Genomic DNA, 19,310 nt, shown 5'->3' on the forward strand with positions numbered 1-19,310 from the left:
GCTCGACATCAGCAAAACTAAACAGCTGGTTGTTGATGCCAGGAAGGGGAAGGAGGGAGGACACGTGCCAACTTACACTGAGGGATTAGCAATGGACAAGTCGACAACTTTAAATTCCTGGGAATTGATATATTGGATGACCTGTCCTGGGCCCAGCACACAGATACAATTGAAAGCAAAATGTGCCAGCACCTTTACTTTCTTCGGAGGTTTAGGAACACTCCAGCAACCTTCTATAGACGTGCTGACTTGATGCACCATGGTCTGCAGGGTCAAACGCACAGGAACGCAAGAAGCTGCAGAGAGTAGTGGATTCTGCCCATTACATCACAGACACATCCCTCTCCACCACTGATAATATCTACAGGAGGCATTGCCTTAAGAAGGCAATATCTCTCATCAAAGATCCCTTCCATCCAGTCCATCCCACATCACGAGGTTCAAGAATACCTACTTTCCTTCAACTTGGTTCTTGAACCAATGGCAAAACCCTAATCACTACAGTTTAGCAATAATATGAACACTTTGCACTAAAAGGGCATGTTTTTCTTCTAATTGTGTTTTCTTGTAAAAATTGTGTATAATTTAATCTATATTTATCTGAATGTTGCTTATACGATGCTATAGAAACATAGAAAACCTACAGCACAATACAGGCCCTTCACCCCACAAAGTTGTGCTGAACATGTCCCTACCTTAGAAATTACTAGGCTTACCTATAGCCCTCTAGTTTTCTAAGCTCCATGTACCTATCCTAAAGTCATTTAAAAGACCCTATCGTTTCCGCCTCCACCACTGTCACTGGCAGCCCATTCTATGCACTCACCACTCTCTGAGTAAAAAACTTACCCCGACATCTCCTCTGTACCTACTTCCCAGCACCTTAAACTTCTGTCCTCTTGTGACAACTATTTTAGCCCTGAGAAAAAGCCTCTGACTATCCACACGATCAATGCTTCTCATCATCTTATAAACCTCTATCAGGTTACCTCTATGTGCTTCTGATGCTGCTGCAACTTTTCATTTGAGCTGTGCATGCTTCTACTTGGGCATTTGATAATAAACTTGACTCTAATTTTGAAATTAAGGGCTGTATTTCAGCCATAATACTATGCACTGAAACTCAGCCTTGGATAATGCCAAAATTCTATATGATGTCTTCAATATCTATGATACATTACAAAACATTCAAGGTCATTGCATTAATTCTGATTTGTAATTGTCCTTGATATATTGTACTCTCTATATAACACAGCTGGCCCCAGGGAAATGAGATGCAATAGAAACACATTACAAATAACTTTAAAGTTCTGTCCACATCCGTGAAGGCTCACGACTTAGTTAAATAGTGAGTGCGGAGAACATGACATGGGAGTTATCTGGAAGACGTCCAATCAAATAGCATGGGATGCAGTTGAAATGAGAGGCTTTATCGGTGACCCATCAGAGATCGACAACTGCAAGTGTTTATATCAAATTAAGCTTCTTGCAAAGTTTCAGTTGTACTGTATTCAGATTCTGCCACTAACATTGCGAGGTTCTGTCTCCAATCCGCAATTTAAATAAAACACATAACGTGGAATAGTACGGCACAGGAACAGGGCCTTTGGCCTACAACGTTGTGCTGAACCAATTAAATTAGTAATCAAATGGCCAACTAAGTTAATCTCTTCTGCCTACACAATGTCCACATCCTTCCATTATCCTCACATTCATGTGCCTATCTAATTGTCTCCTACAAAGGTCTTTAATGTATCTCTGCTTCTACCACCACCTCAGGCAGCACATTCCAGGCACCTGCCACTCTCTGTGTAAAAAATTTGCCCCTCACATCTCCTTTGAAATGATCTCCTCTCACCTCAAATGCATTCCCTCCGGCATTAAACATTTCAACCCTTGGAAAGAGATATTGTCTGTCTGCTCTATCAAAGCCCCCCATATTTTAATGCTCAATCGGATCTCCTCTCAGTCTCTGCCGCTTCAGAGGAAACAAAAACAAATTTGTTCAATCTTTCGTTATAGCACATGCCATCTTCTCCAGACAACGTCCTGGTAAACATCTTCTGTGCCCTCTCCAGAGCCTCGACATCCTTCGTATAATGGGGTGACCAAAACTGTATGAAATATGCTGCCTAACTAGAGCTTTATATAAAGTGCAACATAACTTCCTGACTTTTGAACTCGAAGCCTCAACTAATAAAGGTAAGCCTGCCATATGCCTTCTTAACCCTTTTATCAATCTGTGTAGCCAATTTCAGGGATATATGAACTTGCATCCCTCCGCTCATCAACACTGTTAAGGATCTTCCCCTTAACAGCGTAATGTCACTTTGCATTTGACTTACCAAGGAGCAACAATTCACATTTGGCGGGGTTAAACTACATCTGCAATTTCTCCACTCTTATCTGCAACTGATCTATATCCTGTTGTATTCTTTGAGAGTCTTCTACACTAACCACACCACCACCAATGTTTGTATCAACTGCAGACCTACTAACCCACACATCTACATTTTCAAGGAATTCAGACCCAGCCTGGCCGACCTCTCCCTATCACTCAGGCCCTCTAGTCTTGACAGCATCATCATAAATCTTTTCTGCACTTTTTTTCAGTTTAACCATACCTTTCCAATAACAGGGGAACCAAATCTGTATACAGCACTCTGAGCAAAGCCTTACCAACAACTTATACAACTGCAACATATATTTCCCAACTCTTATACTGAAAAGACTAAGCTGACGGTAAAGTTCAGAAGTATAATAAATAGGGAGTTTTGAATAAGGTTCATTTGAGAATTCCAAACTTATCTAGGTTTTGCAAAATATTGCAGATCCTTCAAATTTTGCAAGGATTTAAAATTAGAGTAACAGAAAGCCATGAGACAACTGGAAGCAGTACATTTTGACCAAATAAGGTTTAAGTAGGAAAAGAAGCTACAATGCACTAGATTTGATAAATAACTTTCAAATGTCATTCCTCTAACTCTATTAATCTCTTCACTGCTGCAGACCAATGTTTATTTACTTTTGCACAACATTCCTTCAGGATGACAAGGCGCGCTTGTGCTGTGCGTGGAATGTGTTACTGCCTGTGCATTGTGCCCTTGTTAACGCACCAGGCGCTGTTCAGCACAGGCACTCAGAAACACCTCAATTTAATTCTAACCAAAGTTTCTGCCTTTAATAAAAGCCATCTATTCTACAAATAGGTAGAATAAATGGGGTAGCACTCAAGAGCTAAAACAACACTGTTTTTTGGAATGATCCCAACCATGCAAATGTTATCTCTAAACATCCTTTGGCTTCAGAAATGCTAGCCGTTGAAACTCAGTTCTGTTTTCTTCCATGGGTATCCCACACTTTGATATATAAACAGAATTACACTCTTCTTCCATCTCTGTGTTTGCTGAGCTATAGTGGAGTCCAATTCAGCAAACAGTTTAGTCTTGCTTTGAAACCCCACAATGGGTTTTGCCTCTTCTGATTCATGTAATCAGACCCAAATCTACAAATTCCTGTGATCGCTGCACTATCTACACTACTTCTGGCTGCTAATCTAAGTTCAATGCCACCTGTAACTTCTGTAGCTGTGCCATTAGCCCTGATATCTTGGCTCCTCCCCCATTAACCTTTCTATCCCCTTCTCCTTCTTTGCTGCAGCTATCAGGTAGAAGTTATAAGAGCTTCAGGACTTGTGCCACTAGATTCACGAACTACCCCTCATCCATCAGGCTCTTGATCAAAAGGGGCTAGCTACACTCACCCGCCCCATTATCAAAATGTTCCCTCAACAAATGATCTCACTTTTAATAACTCTTATCTCATTATTCTCGTTATTTATTGCTATTTATTAATGTTCATATTTGCCCAGTTTGTCTTCTGCTCTCTGATCTCTCATTGATCCTGTTCTAGTTATTATTCTATAGATTTGCCGGCAAGAAAATGAATCTCAGGGTTGTATATGGTAAACATATATGTACTTTGATAATAAAATTTACATTGAACTTTGAAAACTTTTCAAAATCTGCAACCTGCCCAAATACGGTATCTCCTTTTGCATCTTGATTTCAGATTTTATTTGCTTAATTGTTTCTTGGAATGTGTAAATGTGTTAAAATGACCACATCAATGTAAGTTGATGATTGGACTTGGCTGAAGAGGGAGAAAGCAAGCTATACACTTGAAGAAAACAATGATACGGCTACTACACTGAAAACTAGTCAATTTGGAAAAAAAATCATCACACGCAAAGAACATCTGAATTAAATCCTTACAAGATTAATTCTTCTCCGGTATTCCAGTTTCAGTAGATTCTCTGAACAACAAAGCCAGGAAGCATTTAGAAATTCTTCTTCATAAGCATTATAAAACCTTTGAAGCAACATTATCCCTATTTAATTACTGCACTGAAGAATAGGCACAGTATTTAATGGAAATTGAAAATTGTACTGCTCTGGCATGGGTCTTGACTCTTATTAAGTCTAACCATTTTCTAGTTTAGCCATGCAGCTATTGTTGACTGTTTATGCTAAGAGGTTTACACTAAAACTGGTGGGGCGGGGTGGGGTGAGATTCAAATGAAGTCTTTGTGCTGGCATTCCCAAAAGAATTTCATGATGTGAAATGTTCAGGGAAGTTCTGAAATGTTGGTTGAAAAGTTTTCTTGTAGAACTGTGGCATCTATCCATCTTTTTATTGAGATACAGTGAGGAATTGGTCCTTCTGGCGCTTTGAACCATGCCATCCAGCAATCCCCTGATTTAATCCTAGCCTCATCACGAGACAATTTACAATGACCAATTAACAAACCGACCGGTACATTTTTGGACTGTGGGTGAAAACCGGAGCACCTAGAGAAAATCTACGCAGTCATGAGGAAAACGTAAAAACTCCTTACAGGCAGTGATGGGAATTGAACACAGGTCACCTGTACTGTAAAGCATTGTGCTACCCACTACCTTAACATGCCGCCTATTATTTGCATTATGCAAGTGCTGAAAGAAAAAGAATTCAGCCACTACTAACATCTTCACTGTTAGAATACGTTTAATTTTCAAAGTAATAGAATATCCCCTTAGGGATGTTAAACCAAGATGCATGAATAAGTGGCACATTTTGCAGTATCATATCAAAACATGATATTTGGTGAATCAGTAACTAAGACTCAGTGATTTAGACCACCTATAAAGTTTGTAAAAGTAAGTTAAGTAAACACTGTTGAAAATATATCAGTCAAGAGGTCAGTCCTGAAATTGGACACTAAATTTAGTCAAGGCGTTTGCAGTTTCTAAATTTTATAGTTAAAAACAGTGATCTTTTACATACTGCACAGGTTACCAGCAGTTTCCCCAGAGTCCACACTAATCTTGAAAGAATTTTATGACATTAAGGGAGTTTAGAAAACTGAATTTGGCAGTGCTGTCATTCAGGTGCTGTTAGGAGACCAGATGACAGAAAAGAAGACACACACACACGCAACATAGTCCTTCAGTGTTCAGCCACAGTCGGAGTAGGCCTATGGCCACGGTCTCAGTTTATCATATAGTGGGGCAAATCACCACAAAGCTCGCAGACATAAAGTGTGTAGCAGCTGGAGCAGTGTCACAGCCTTAGTGCCAAGGACAGCGGAGTAAAGCATCGTGGAGCAGGACCGGGTCCACCTTCGCCTCTGGTCCTGACACCCTGCCTTTTCAGTCCATTTGGCCCAGCGTTTAAATTATCCAACACTGGGTCGTCCCCTGCACTCGGACCCACGCCCCGCCACAGTGATACGCTCTGGGCCAGTTCTGGCCTGTGTTCAACCTTCCCAAATTGGCACAGCGCTTAGCTGGATCAAACCTCGCTCCCGATTCGGGTGGATGGGATCTGAAACACCGATTCCTCGCTTCAACTTTGCCTCTGAATTTCCAACTTCTCCTGCAATATGCCTTGGTCTCACTCCCGACACCGTCTCGCACCCGCACACTGTCTCACTCCCGACACCGTCTCGCACCCGCACACCTTGACTCTTGGACCAGCCTAGCCTTCACTCGCCTCTTCATCGTTTGCAGTGATCGCTTACCACAATTCTCCATGTGAAAAGTGTTATTAATGGAGTAGTTAGTAGAAATTTCTTACTTTGAAAACCACCCGTAAGCTGTCGCCCACCTTCTATAGCGCCATCTTGAATCACATCAATCATACTGGTGCCCAGGGAGAGAAAGGTGAGCAGCTTGAAGACCATCATGCAGTAGCACTATTGTGATGAAGTGCTTTTGAGAGGTCGGTCATGGCTAGAATTAACTCCAATCTGAGCAAGGGCTTGGAGACGCTGCAATTTGCCTAGTGCCACAACAGGTCTACAATGGATACAAACTCACTGGCTCTCCACTGGGCTTTGGACCACCTGGAAAACAGAAGCTTGTGTGTCAGGTTCCTGTGTATTGGTTACAGCTCAGCATTCAACACCATCCTCCCCTCAATACTAATAAACAAGCTTCAAAACCCGGGCCTCTGTACAGCCTCTGAAATCCGATTCTTGACTTCCTCACTGGCAAACCACAGGAACTATGGATTGCTGATACAATCTCCGCCTCACCGACTATTAACACAGGCACAGATCAAGGATGCATACCAAGCCCACTGCTCTACTCTATCTCCACTCATGACAAGACACAGCTCAAGCATCATGTACAGATTTGCTGATGACACCTCTGTTGTTGGAAGAATCTCAGATGGCAACGAGGAGGCATACATGGTGTTGCAACAATAACCTTGCACTCGTCAGCAAGACCAAGGAACTGATGGTGGACTTCCGGAAAGGGAAATCAGGAGAACACCCACCTCCCCTCATTGAGGGGTCAGTGGTGGAAAGAGTGAGCAGATTCAAGTTCATGGATGTCAACATCTCAGAGGATATGACCTGGGCCCATTGCATTGATGCAATCATGATGAAGACAGGAGTTTGGATAGATTTGGTATGTCTCCAAAAACTCTAGAAAATTTCTACAGACATGCTGCATCTGGTATGGAGGCACCAATGCACAGGATGGTAAGAGGCTTCAGAGCATTGTAGACTCAGCCAGCTCCATCATCAGCACAAGTCTCCACACCATTGAGGACACCTTCAGAATGCAGGGCCTCTAGAAGGCATCATTAAGGACCCTCACCACTCAGGACATATCCTCTTCTCATTACTACCCAGGGAGGAAATACAAGAGCCTGAAAACCCATAATCAACATTTTAGGAACATTTTCTTCCTTTCTGGCCATCAGATTTCAGAATGGTCCATGAACTATGAGCACTAGCCTGCTATTCCTCCTTTCCACTATTAAATTATTTCTTATTGTAACCCATAGTAATTTGTTATGCCTGCACTGTCCTGCTGCCTCAGAACAACAAATTTCACGCCCAGTATTAGTGACAATAAACCTGATTCTGACTCTTATTCTGAAGATAAGAAGAAAGCAATCAGGATAGGACATGTAGCTTGAAAATCATCACTGATTCAGAAAGTTCCAGCCTTGAGTCCCAATCCAGAAAATTGACAATAAAAAAACCTTGGCTAGAACTATAGAACTGTTAAAGATATCAAGGATCTATCTGTTCTCACAGGTATGCATAAAAGCTCCCATGGAACGATTGATTTGGAAGGAAAGGGAGTTAAATCCAGCGCCCAGGCCAATATTTATTCTTCACACAATATTTCTGTAACCAATTATCTGGGGAATATCAGATTGCTGTTTGTGTGGGCTTGCTCAGCATAAATTGGCTGCTAACTTCCCTACGTTGTAAAAGTGACAGTACCTCAGTTCTTCAGGGATGTGTTGAAAGGGACAGGAAAGTTGCTGTAGAAATGCATGTCTTCCTTCCTTTTCCATGCCAAGCTGTATTCAGTGATGGAAATTGCAGGTGACCTTCAAACATATCTGGGTTTGGGCAAGTAAGAGTACTGGAGTGGTTAAGGCAGGTTTGTGCTCCACAATGCCATTCATCCTTGTTCTCCCTAGACACAAGATACCTCTTCTACTCAGAGTCTGAGAGCCCTGAAGAATTATCTTCTGCATATCAGACTTGGAAGTAAAGTTCAAGCGGCACGTAGTTGCCTTATTTAGTGTTACCATTCTTAATATTGGGCCTCTGATAATGCACTCCAAAAGCATGGTTATCACCAGCTGTACATAGAAGTCATACAGTGGGTTTTGGACCACAGAAGTGAGCAGGGTCTGAGGTGGGAAGCAGAGATACATCTTTAATCTTTAATTTGAGTAATTACATGTGGAAATTGCTACACCGAACAGGCAGTGTTAAATTGGCACTGCCCATATACCGCAATGAAGATCTGCAAGTAAATTATGCTCTTGATTCCAATGCCCGTTTTGGGTTTGTCAAAGCTAATTTGCTGATGGTTTTAAGCGCCATTAGGCTTGCTTAAGAAGTTGATATAGTTACCTCATCATCTGGGCATCTTTTAGTCATAAAGCAATGACTTCACTCATGAATGGTTAAATTCAAACTTTTTTCCAAATTAGGTTTAAAATAACATTGTTGCATTGGAATTTCATGTCATTAGCAAGTATGTCCCTGTCATTTAACAAGAAAGGATGTTCTTTGAATTACACAGATCATGACATAAGGGTGGTTTATTGGAATCTTTTTTTGACCATTAACTGGCGGTTTGACTTTTTTATCTACAGTCTCGCTGAAATGCTTCTCCTAGAAATATAAGTGCACAGATTTCAAGACATAATAATTCAGTCAAGAGCAAAAATAAAATCTTTCTACTCAATGTTTTATATTTTAACTAGAACAGAGAGTATTTTGTGATGTACAATAAACATATCCCAAGTATGCCAAAGGTTTTAATTGCAATTAAAGTGCTAGTATTTAAAAGGACATCATAAAATTTGCAAGTGTCCATGGACAACAAGATTGTGGTTTTACACCAACAATTTGAGACATCATGAGATATACATTTCACCATCAACAAACTTTTATAGGACAATATAATCAGGAGTTCAGGAGGTATTTCTGAACTCCCACCAGTTACATTTACCAGTTACCAAGATCAGCTATGATAGATTATCAGACAATGGGTGGGGAATGCCGACATTTGTTTCTGGTTCTTTGCACCTATCTGTTCATTGTTTATATTTCAACTCAAAATATCCTTGGTCAAACGACTAGTTATGTTTGGCAATGTTTTATTCATTGGCTGAGATATTCTCACAATAATATGGCCTCAGATTTAATGCTTTGGGAAAAGTACAAGGCCCACCTTAAAATAAGGACTATCTTTTATAGTCAAAGGGGTAGTTATAAGGATTAGGCACAAAAATGTGAATGACAATCTGCACACACCAAGGAACCATATAGAATAATATATTACTGATCTTATGGTGTTGAGTACTGGATATATATTGGACAGGAATCACAGGGCAACCTGCTGCCTCCTTTTCAAAATAGTCCAACTGGATCTTTAACATCCAAATAGGAAAGCAACTGGCCCCTCAATTCAACATTTGATCTGAAAGATGACACATTCAATCGTGTGACAACACTGGAGGGACTGCAGAAATTTATTTAATCGCATAATTTATTAATGGCTGCTGGTCTAGGTAGAGCAGATAGAGTACAGCACAGAACTGTGCCAAGCCATTTAAACTTCCTACTCCAATTTACCTGCACCAGGACCATAGCCCTCCATACCCCTACCATCCATGTCCCTATCCAAAACTTCTCTTAAATGTTGAAATCGAGCTCACGTGCACCACTTGCGCTGGCAGCTCGTTCCACACTTTCACGACCTTCTGAGTGAAGAAGTTTCCCCTCATGTTCCCCTTCAACTTTTCACCTTTCACCCTTAACCCATGAATTCCAGTTGTAGTCCCACCCAACCTCAGTGGAAAAAGCTTGCTTGCATTTACCCTATCTATACCCCTCATAATTTTGTATACCTTTATCAATCTCCTCTCAATCTTCTACGTTCCAAGGTATAAACTCCTAACCTGTTCAATCTTTCCACATAACTCAGTTCCTCCAGACCCAGCAACATCCTTGTAAATTTTCCCTGTGCGCTTTTAAACTTATTTACACCTTTCCAAAACTGCAAACAATAGTCTAAATTAGGCCTCACCAATGTCTTATACAACTTCAACATAACATCTCATCTTCTGTACTCAATACTTGATTTGTGAAGGCCAATGTGCCAAAAGCTTTCTTTATAACCCTATCTACCTATGACGCTGCTTTCAATTAATTAGGGACCTGTATTCACAGATCCCCTTTCCTACCACCAACACAGGAGGAGGCACAGTTACAATGATGCTCAATGGCAATTCCTTTGAATTGATCCTTGGAAACAGCTTAATTTCTACCTCTGCTGTCTCTCTTTTTCCTTTTCAGTGTGGATGGGGTTCTGTTGAAAACCCTTACCTGGAGTTAGACTCAAGACGTCAGCTCTTTGCAGTGGTGGGTCCCGCTTCCCAGGGCACACAACCAGCTGCTTTTTGAAATCTCAAGGATGCGGCCTAGAAGACAAGGGCGCCTTCGGGATTCCGTGGTTTCATGGCGCTCTATGCCAGTGCCGCTCACTAAAGCATCGTGGGGGAAAACGGAACATCAGGAGCAGCGGATCAGCTATCGAAGGCCCTGTGCTCGGCAAGTCATGCTCTCTCTCTCTCTCGCGTTGGTGGGGGAGCGCTTGTTGTCAGTTCTCTGGTGGTGTTATGTGCAATTGCCGGGTGAATGATTAGTTTTTGTTGTACTGCACATCATGGTCTTTCTTGGGGGCTTTGCTATTGCTTGCTTGGTGGGTGGAGGGTGCTGATGCTGTTTTTTGCTGAAGTAAGTGGGGAGGGGGAGGGCAGTTGTTTTGCTGCTGCTTGTGTGTGGGAGAGGGGAGGGGGGGCTTTGGGGTTCTAATGGTTTTACTGACACTCAATCATCGGGATATCATGGATGTCTGTGAAGAACAAGAAGTTCAGGATGTATACTGTATACATTTCTCTGATAATAAATGCACTATAAAATCCTTAGTGCCATGCCATTCACTGTATAAGATTTACCCTAGTTGGCCCTACTGAAGTGCAGCACTTTGCATTTGTCCGCATTAAATTCTATCTGCCATTTTTTAGCCCATTTTTCCAGCTGGTCCAGATCCCTCTGTAAGCCATGATTGTCCTCCCTCGCTGTTCATTACACCTGCAATCTTGACGTCATCCACAAATTTGTTCATCCAGTTAACATTATCATTCAGTTTGTTGATATAAATGACAGACAACAATGGACCCAGCACTGATCCCTGTGGCACACTACCAGTCACAAGCCTTCAGTCAGAGAGACAACCACAGTAGTACCACTCTTCGGCTTCTCACACAAAGTCAATGTCTAATCTAATTTATTACCTCATCTTGAATGCTAAGCGATTGAACCTTCTTGACCAATCTCCCATATGGGACTATGTCAAAAGCCTTGCTAAAGTCTATGTAGACAACATCCACTGCTTTCCCTTCATCAGCTTTCCTGGTAACTTCCCGAAAAATTCTGTAAAATCCATTAGACACAACCTCTCACGCATGAAACCATGCTGACTATCCTTAATCAGTCCATGTCCATACAAATACTTTTATTGATGTCAGGCTCTCTGGCCTATAATTTCCTGGTCTATTTTCAGAGCCTTTCTGAAACAGTGGTATAACATTAGCTATACTCCAATCCTCCAGCACCTCACCTGTCGCTAAGGATGATGTAAATATCTCTGCCAGGACCCCAGCCATCTCTTCACTTGCCTCCCATAGAGTCCAAGAGAACACCTTGTCAGGCCCTGGGGATTTATCCACCATGATTTGCTTCAAGACAGCAAACACAGGTCATGGACTATTTCCTAAATGAACTTAAAGCAGATTTTCAAATATTGACATGCTCTAAAAACAATTTTGAAGAGGGGGCCAAGTGTAGCATATCTACAGTTGAACCTGTCAGCTTTCTAGCTGGTTTGAGAAGATATTATGCTATAAAGTGGATTTGTTTGGTGTCTAGTGGCAGAAGAGATGTGACAGATGGAGGTATGTGTTATTAAACCTCTGGGATATATCTAGTTGGGTTTGGCAAATACACTCATCAAAGTTTTTGTCAAGGAAGTTGCACCATCATTCACATTTGAGTAATGTGTATTCAAATCTGAAGTACAAATAATTATGGAACCAAAAACAACAAGAGATTGTGCAGATGCTGGAAAGCTTGAGCTCCTAGTCAGGACTCATGATGAAAGGTCTTGGCCTGAAGTGTCGACCATTCACTCCGTTCATAGATACTGCCTGACTTACTGAGTTCCTCCATTACCTTATGTGTGTTGCTTATAATGGAAATAAAATTTGCCATGGCCAGCATTTAAACCAATTTGCCTTTCTTACTTTTAGCTCTGGAAGAGGCGTAAAGTGCAAGCCAACACGGCAAAAGAAATCAGGCAACGTGCAAGACTTGTGCAAGAATTTCATCAAATAGATGTACCATGGTTGTATATTCAAATCCTCAGCATCAATACACCAAATCTTAAGAGGTAGTTATAGTTAGTTCCAGGCAAAAATAATGGATTTAGCATTCCCAATTGAAGTCGAAATCCTCCCCAGCAGTCTCTTCTCAGTTTTCTTCTACAGAGGGAAGTAAGTGTTAATTTGAAGATAACTGTTCTAAAGTCTGTGTCCATACTCATATAGGGAAGTCCCGTTTCTGTGGAAAGCAGGGTGAAACTGCACACAGACAATGAAGGTAGAGAAATGGGGCAAAGGTTGTGCTCATAGGCATTAAATCTCACTGGAGTACAGTCACTAAGGAAACAGACTGCTTTTATTTTTCAGTTACAAAAGCAATATTGTTAAGTAGCTGAACTCTGAGTTGGTCCTGGGAGCTCACACAGAAGCTTACTTTATAACAACAGCTCACCGGGACTTTCTGATATTAATAAACCTCCCGTTGTGCTTGTATAACTTGGCAACCACATACAGCAGAGACATAATCATTCCATGTGGGGTATGTGCCCACCAAATGATAAAACTACAGCTGTGGTTAAATTTAAAACAGGACTCCAGAATTTGAATCATAATGTACCTAATTTATTGGTTCCACTCTAAGATGCAAGATATCTATTACACACTATTGACTGAAATTAGTGAAAGTGCTTTGCTGTAATTGGGCATATAAAATTTTTAAATTTTTAAAATAGGGATGAAGGGCTGAACTTATTTATAATGTGGATCAACAGTGGATTTGAATACAGTATACTTTATGCCTCGATGCGACTTGGAATAAATTTTGAAGAGTGCATCAGAATCAGAATCAGATTTAATATCACTGACACATGTTGTGAAATTTGTTGTTTTGTAGCAGCAGTACATTGCAACACAATAATAAAAGAACTATAAATTACAAATGGAAGTATATATTAAAAATAAATTAAGTAAGTAGTGCAAAAAGAGAGGGAAAAATAGTGAGGTAGTGTTCATAGATTCATTGTCCATTCAGAAATCTGATGGCAGAGGGGATGAAGCTGTTCCTGAAACATAGAGTGTGTGTCTTCAGGCTCCTGTATCTCCCCCTTGGTAGTAACAATGAGAAGAATGTACCTCCTGGGTGATGGGAGTTCTTAATGATGGATGACAGCCATTCACCATGTTAGGTTTTGCTTTGTAGGAAGTAATGGCCTGCAACCCCTGCCAGAGCTGACATGCATCCAATTCCATCTCTAACCTCAATCAGACTTATTTAATTGCTCTTAAAATAGCCTCCTGTGGGACATACCTAGACTTCTTGTATAGTTCTGGATCACTGGTCTTGAATACCACAGATCTAGCCCTCAGCAAACTATGAATATCCTGGTTCATTCATGGCTTTTGGTCTGGGTATGTTAAATTCAAAACAGGATCTCAGAATTTGAATCTGAAAGTACCTAATTTATTGGTTCTTGAAAGCACACACTCATCCACACGGGCCTTGATGAAGTTGGTGACAACTGTGCCGTATTCATTTAGATTCAAAGATAAGTCTTTGAATATTGTCTAGTCCTCTGACTCAGACCAGTGCTGTAAGTGCTCCTTCACCTCCCGTGAGCATCCATTCTTGGTCTTCACCACTGGTGCTGCAGTCTTTAGTCTCTGTCAATGCATTAGGAGTAGAAGTACAGCCCAATGATTTGACTTTCCAAAGTGTGGGCACGGAATGGCATGGAAGGGTTCTTAATGGTGGCATGACAATGAACAAGTGTGATGGCTCCTCTGGTTCCACAGGGTGGTAGCCGTTCAGAGACTTGTTCAATCTGGCCTGGTTGCAAACCCCCGCAATGACAGGGAATGCATCAGGAAACTCTGTTTCATGCCTGTTGATTATGGTGTTCCGCTCCTCCAGTGCTTGCCTGTCAATGGCCTGTTGTCGAATGTACACTGCTACCAGGATGATGGCAGAAAACCCCTCGGTAGATACAACAGGCAACATTTGAACAGGTTGGGTGAGCAGCACTGAGACAGAACTCTCTGCGAACCATGATGAGTTAAGCATATTCCATCTTTAGCTTTAAAAGACTGAGCTGTCCTGTCTTTGTGGAGAATGATGAAGCCATCAGGCTTCAGTGCTGCATTTGAAATGGTTGAGGATAGCCACGTTTCCATGAAACAAAGTACAAAGCAGTCACTGATGTCCCTCTGGTACAGCAATCTTGCTCTGAGATCTTCAGTTTTAGGTTCCAGAGAATGCATTCAACTGCAGGATAGTCATGAGTTGGTGGTGGTGGTGGGGAGGGGGGTTTTAAGGCCTGGCGTTTCAATCGTATCAGCAAACCAGCATGCTAACCCCACTTCTGTATTCTTAAAGCGGAACTACACTTGAAATCTGAGTCTGCAATCTGGGATTCAATGATTTACAGAATCAATAGATTTTTCAAAAATGTCTTAAAATGATGCTACCTACTGAAATAGCCATGGCTATAACTGGATATAAGATATCTACCTGCCTCCAGCCCCTGGTCACAACCTCTTGCAGTTGGTCACCTGACAGATCTACCTTATAACATATCATCTTCCCAAAACAACAGATTCCTAATCGGCCAGACTAATTAAACAATCCACAAACCAGATAAAAAACAATCAGATATAACTTGGTTATATAGTACTTATATATAAACTAGTTCTGATTTTTCCTCAGTGTATTGAACATGTGGTGATTCCAAATTGATGCCTAAAGGATGTAACCAGCAGATAAGGGTGAACCAGGTTGCAAGTGTATTTGAAAGCCGTCAATAAGATGCCACATGAGAGATTATTAAACAAAGTTTAAGAAAAAAAAGGTATTACAGGTATTGTTTTGGTGTAAATAGATAATGTACACCAAACAGGTCATTTTCATGTTGAGAGGATGCAAAGGGGGTTGTCAGAGTCCCAGTTCGGAATCAAGAGGAATGATTTGGAAAACGGGATCATTTGTAATGTATCCAACAAACAATCTGTTGAATCGTTTTAAATGTCCCACTGATGTTGCTCGACCCTTTGACTTCTCCCAACAGTTTGTTTGTTGCTACAGATTCCAATATCTGCAGTCTCAGCAACTGGATCTTTGACTTTGTGACCAACCGACTGCAATCAGTCAGGATAGGCAGCAAGGATTATTCTAAACACTGGTGCTCCACAAGATTGCGTTCTCAGCCCCTTACTCTACGCCCTGTACACTCACAATAGCGTGGCCAGATTCTGCTCCAACTTATACCACTCTATTTATCAGTCCCAATGAAGGGTTCCAGACCTGAAACTTTGACTCTTTATTGTTCCACAGATGCCGCTTGACCTTTGAGTTATGTTTTTATTTCAGATTTTCGGCATCTGCAGTTTTCCTTTTTGATTTTTATCCACTTCTACTTTGACATTCTCATTTCCATGAGAAAAGGTCTCATATCCATAAAGTCTCCACACTACTCCTAAAACCCTCCTTTCACGCTCCAATAAGAATGTCCTTTACACTTGATTGGTTATAGGGAGAAATTAATAAATCTGTCATAGGTGTGGTAGTAGAACTTCAAGCACATCTTAAAATTTTAAGAAATTTGTCACCAACAACAAGGTCATGCATCTCAAGGACAGGAGGAAAAAGTGATTTATTTCCAAGGCATAAACACTAAATACTTCAAAGCAGTTATTGCTTTCTGACCCTGTTTGTTTTCCCTTTGGCCACCATCTGGGAGGCTGATGTTAGTTATTAAACTACAGTTGCATTGCAAATTTCAAACCATTCTTGTTTTGCTACCCCAGGCAGAGAATAAATCAAATTGCTCCGTGGCCTCATTTGAGTAAACCGTTAGAAACGCAAAATTAAAAAAGGGAATTAATAACTATATTCAAACTTGTCCCTGAAATCTAAAATAAAACTAGATATTTTTTCCAAGTTCCCTTTTAGACATTAAAATCTGTTGAACACAATTGTGTTTTCAAAAGAAAGTAAAAATTCAAAAAGGGAAGTATCAGTCAACAAACTTTTGCTTTCAAAATCACATACGGCAGTGTCACATCACTAAGTTCATGAGATGGTAATGAAGTACACTTTCTGAACTGATAGGCTAGAAGAGGGATATATTTGCATGGAAATGACAATGAGGAGATTGGATAGTGCAGATGACAGTTCATTCACTGGTGAGATGAAATGCCATTGAAGAATCTTCGGCAGAAATTGAGAAAACAAGTTAAGTTTGATTTATCGAGAAAATGGGAGGGGCTTGTCCAAGTTATCCTTCAGTTTACATAGTCACCTGGTTGGTAGCTCTATGAAGGAAGTCAAAGAGAAGAAACAAAGGGGCATGTGAAAGCTGTGAAACAAGGTGAGAGTTATCGCAGAAACCTGGAACCAAAAGCAGAATGCTGGTCATGTGTGACAGATCAAGCAAAGTTTGTGGAGGGTTATCATCAGAAATGGATAACTCACAGCAGAAATTGCCAATTCTAAGGTAAACACAAGAAGCAAATGACTGGAAACCACTGATTTCAATATTGAGTTCAGAAGGTTGCAGAGTACCCAGATGAAAGATGAGCTGTTGCTCCTCAAGCTGGCTAAAGGCCTCACCGGAACAATGCAAGATGCCAGAGGCAGATGTTCAGTATGGGAGAAGAAAGGAGAGTTACAGTGGAGATGCTCCACAAACACTCAGACTGAGACTGATTTCTTCAGTGTAGTGGAGACCACACTGTAATTACTGGGTGCAACCCACTTGAATGCTTCATTTGATAGAACTGTTTGAGTCCTTGGATAGTGGGAACATGTGTTGCAACTCCAGCGGTGTACTCTGAGGACGTGGAGGTGGAACAAAGGAGCTGCCAAGCTGCCCTGCCCAGTCCTGATGAAGGGTCTTGGCCTGAAATATCGGCTTTCCATAGATGGCTGCCTGATCTCCAGCATTCGTGTGTGTCACCAATGGCCCTTTTGAACAGTCGAATGGAAGGGATAGAGATAGGTTTGATGGTGTATTCTTTTTGATGGTGACACATAGTGATCTGTTTAATGTGGAGGGTGATAGGAGCATCCCGGGGTGAAAGAAGCAAAGATAGAGATGAGAAAAAAAAGACCAGAATTTAAAAGCAGAAAACAGGGAAATCAAGGCCAATATACAATGTACAAAGAAAATGTAAAATACTTAAACATGACACAAAGACAAGCCTCAAAACACGAGGAAATCTGCAGCTGCTGGAAATTCAAGCAACTATGGGGAGAAGTACAGTTGACGTTTTGGCCTGAGACCCTTCACCAGTCCTGTAGATGCTGCCTGGCCTGCTGTGTTCCACCAGCATTTTGTGTGTGTTGCTACAAAGACAAGCCTAATGGCTTTGAATCTTAATGTACGAAACACTCACAGGTGAACTAATGGCATAAACAAAGGTGTGCGAATGGGATATGATACTGTAGCCATTATGGAAACATGATTGCCAGGGATTCAAAAATACTAACTTATTATTTAGGGATATTTGACTGTTGAGAGGGAAGGACAGGAACAATAAGGTGTTGGAGAAGAACTGTTAAGAGATGCATTAAGTACAATTGTGAAAAAATTATGTAAAGCCATATAAAGTCTTATGCTCTAGAGAAGTGCCAGAGAATTAGAAAATTCTTCTGTGATAAACCTATTGTAAAAGGAAGGGAGGCAAAAAGGAACCATAAGCTACTTAGACAAACATTCAGAGTTCGAAAAATGTTATACTCAATTACTGAAACAGTAACAGCAGAGCATTTGGAAAATCAAAACAAAATCAAGCAAAGTCAGCACAGTTCCACGAAGGAAATTATGTCTGACAAATTTATTAGAGCTTTTCTGAGGAAGTCTTGACTGGAGAGGATAGTGGAGAACCAGCCTTATAAAATGCTTTTGACAAAGTGTCTGACAGAGGTTCAGCTCACAAGGTATCAGCCCATGGTATAGCAGTACGTACTGGCATAGAAACAGAGAGCAGGAATAAGGGGATAATTTTCAGCAGGGCAACCTGTAACCAGCTGGGTACCAAAGACCGTCACCAAAAACTGCTTGCAACATCAAGATTCAAGATTGGGTTTATTGCCATTTTTCAGTACACGACTGTAAAGGAGAATGGAATAATTGTTTCTCCGGATCTGATGCAGTATTGAAAAAATGCCATATGGATAAAAAACACAATAAATGTAAATATAAATACATAAAACACAATGTAGAATTAACTGTAAAAGGGGAGGATGAAGATACTGAGAGACTGTGGAGAGGAGTGGTTGATATGGATGTGTGTAGCTCCGTTAGTCTCGATAGACCATGGATTTGCACCTTGGATAGTTTCCAGGGCGCAAGCCCGGGCAAGGTTTTTTTTATGGATGTCCGGCAGTTGCCCAAGCTGCAAATCTCCCCTCTCCACGCCACCAGTGTTGTCCAAGGAAAGGGCATTAGGACACATACAGCTTGGCACCGGTAACTACTACATGTGGATGTAGTAGTGTTGGGGCTGGTGGGTGGGTCAATGGGTGGAATTGTTGATCAGCCTGACGGCTTGGGGGAGTAATAGTTTTTGAATCCAGTGGTCCTGGCCTTGGATGCTGCGTAGACTCATCCCTGATGGGAGTTGGAGAAACAGTCCTTCATGATATTTTGGTCTTCTTCCAGCACCTTTCTGCACATATGTCATTATGGTGGGTATGCTGGTGCGTTGGGTGGCTTTAACTACCCGTGGCAGGGCCCTTTTGTCTAGCGCAGTACAGGTATCGTGCCGCGCAGTGATGCAGCATGCTAGGGTGCTCTGAAGAGCACATTTGTGGAAGATCATGAGGACTGACGTGCACAGTCCAG

General features: G+C 41.3%; 1 protein-coding gene and 1 long non-coding RNA gene across 2 annotated transcripts in view; one reads left to right on the plus strand and one right to left on the minus strand.

Annotated features, from left to right (window-relative positions):
- Positions 1-19,310, minus strand: part of b3gntl1 (UDP-GlcNAc:betaGal beta-1,3-N-acetylglucosaminyltransferase-like 1) — a 338,597-nt gene that overhangs the window by 105,134 nt on the left and 214,153 nt on the right.
- LOC140714583 (uncharacterized) overlaps positions 1-19,310 on the plus strand; it is a 65,747-nt gene that overhangs the window by 27,616 nt on the left and 18,821 nt on the right. The window contains exons 4-5 of the long non-coding RNA XR_012095934.1: positions 2,023-2,202; positions 10,385-10,639. This is a non-coding gene — a long non-coding RNA (uncharacterized lncRNA). The remainder of the gene's footprint in view (positions 1-2,022; positions 2,203-10,384; positions 10,640-19,310) is intronic.

The sequence above is a fragment of the Hemitrygon akajei genome, chromosome 22, assembly GCF_048418815.1.
Source record: "Hemitrygon akajei chromosome 22, sHemAka1.3, whole genome shotgun sequence".
NCBI classification, from domain to species: domain Eukaryota; kingdom Metazoa; phylum Chordata; class Chondrichthyes; order Myliobatiformes; family Dasyatidae; genus Hemitrygon; species Hemitrygon akajei.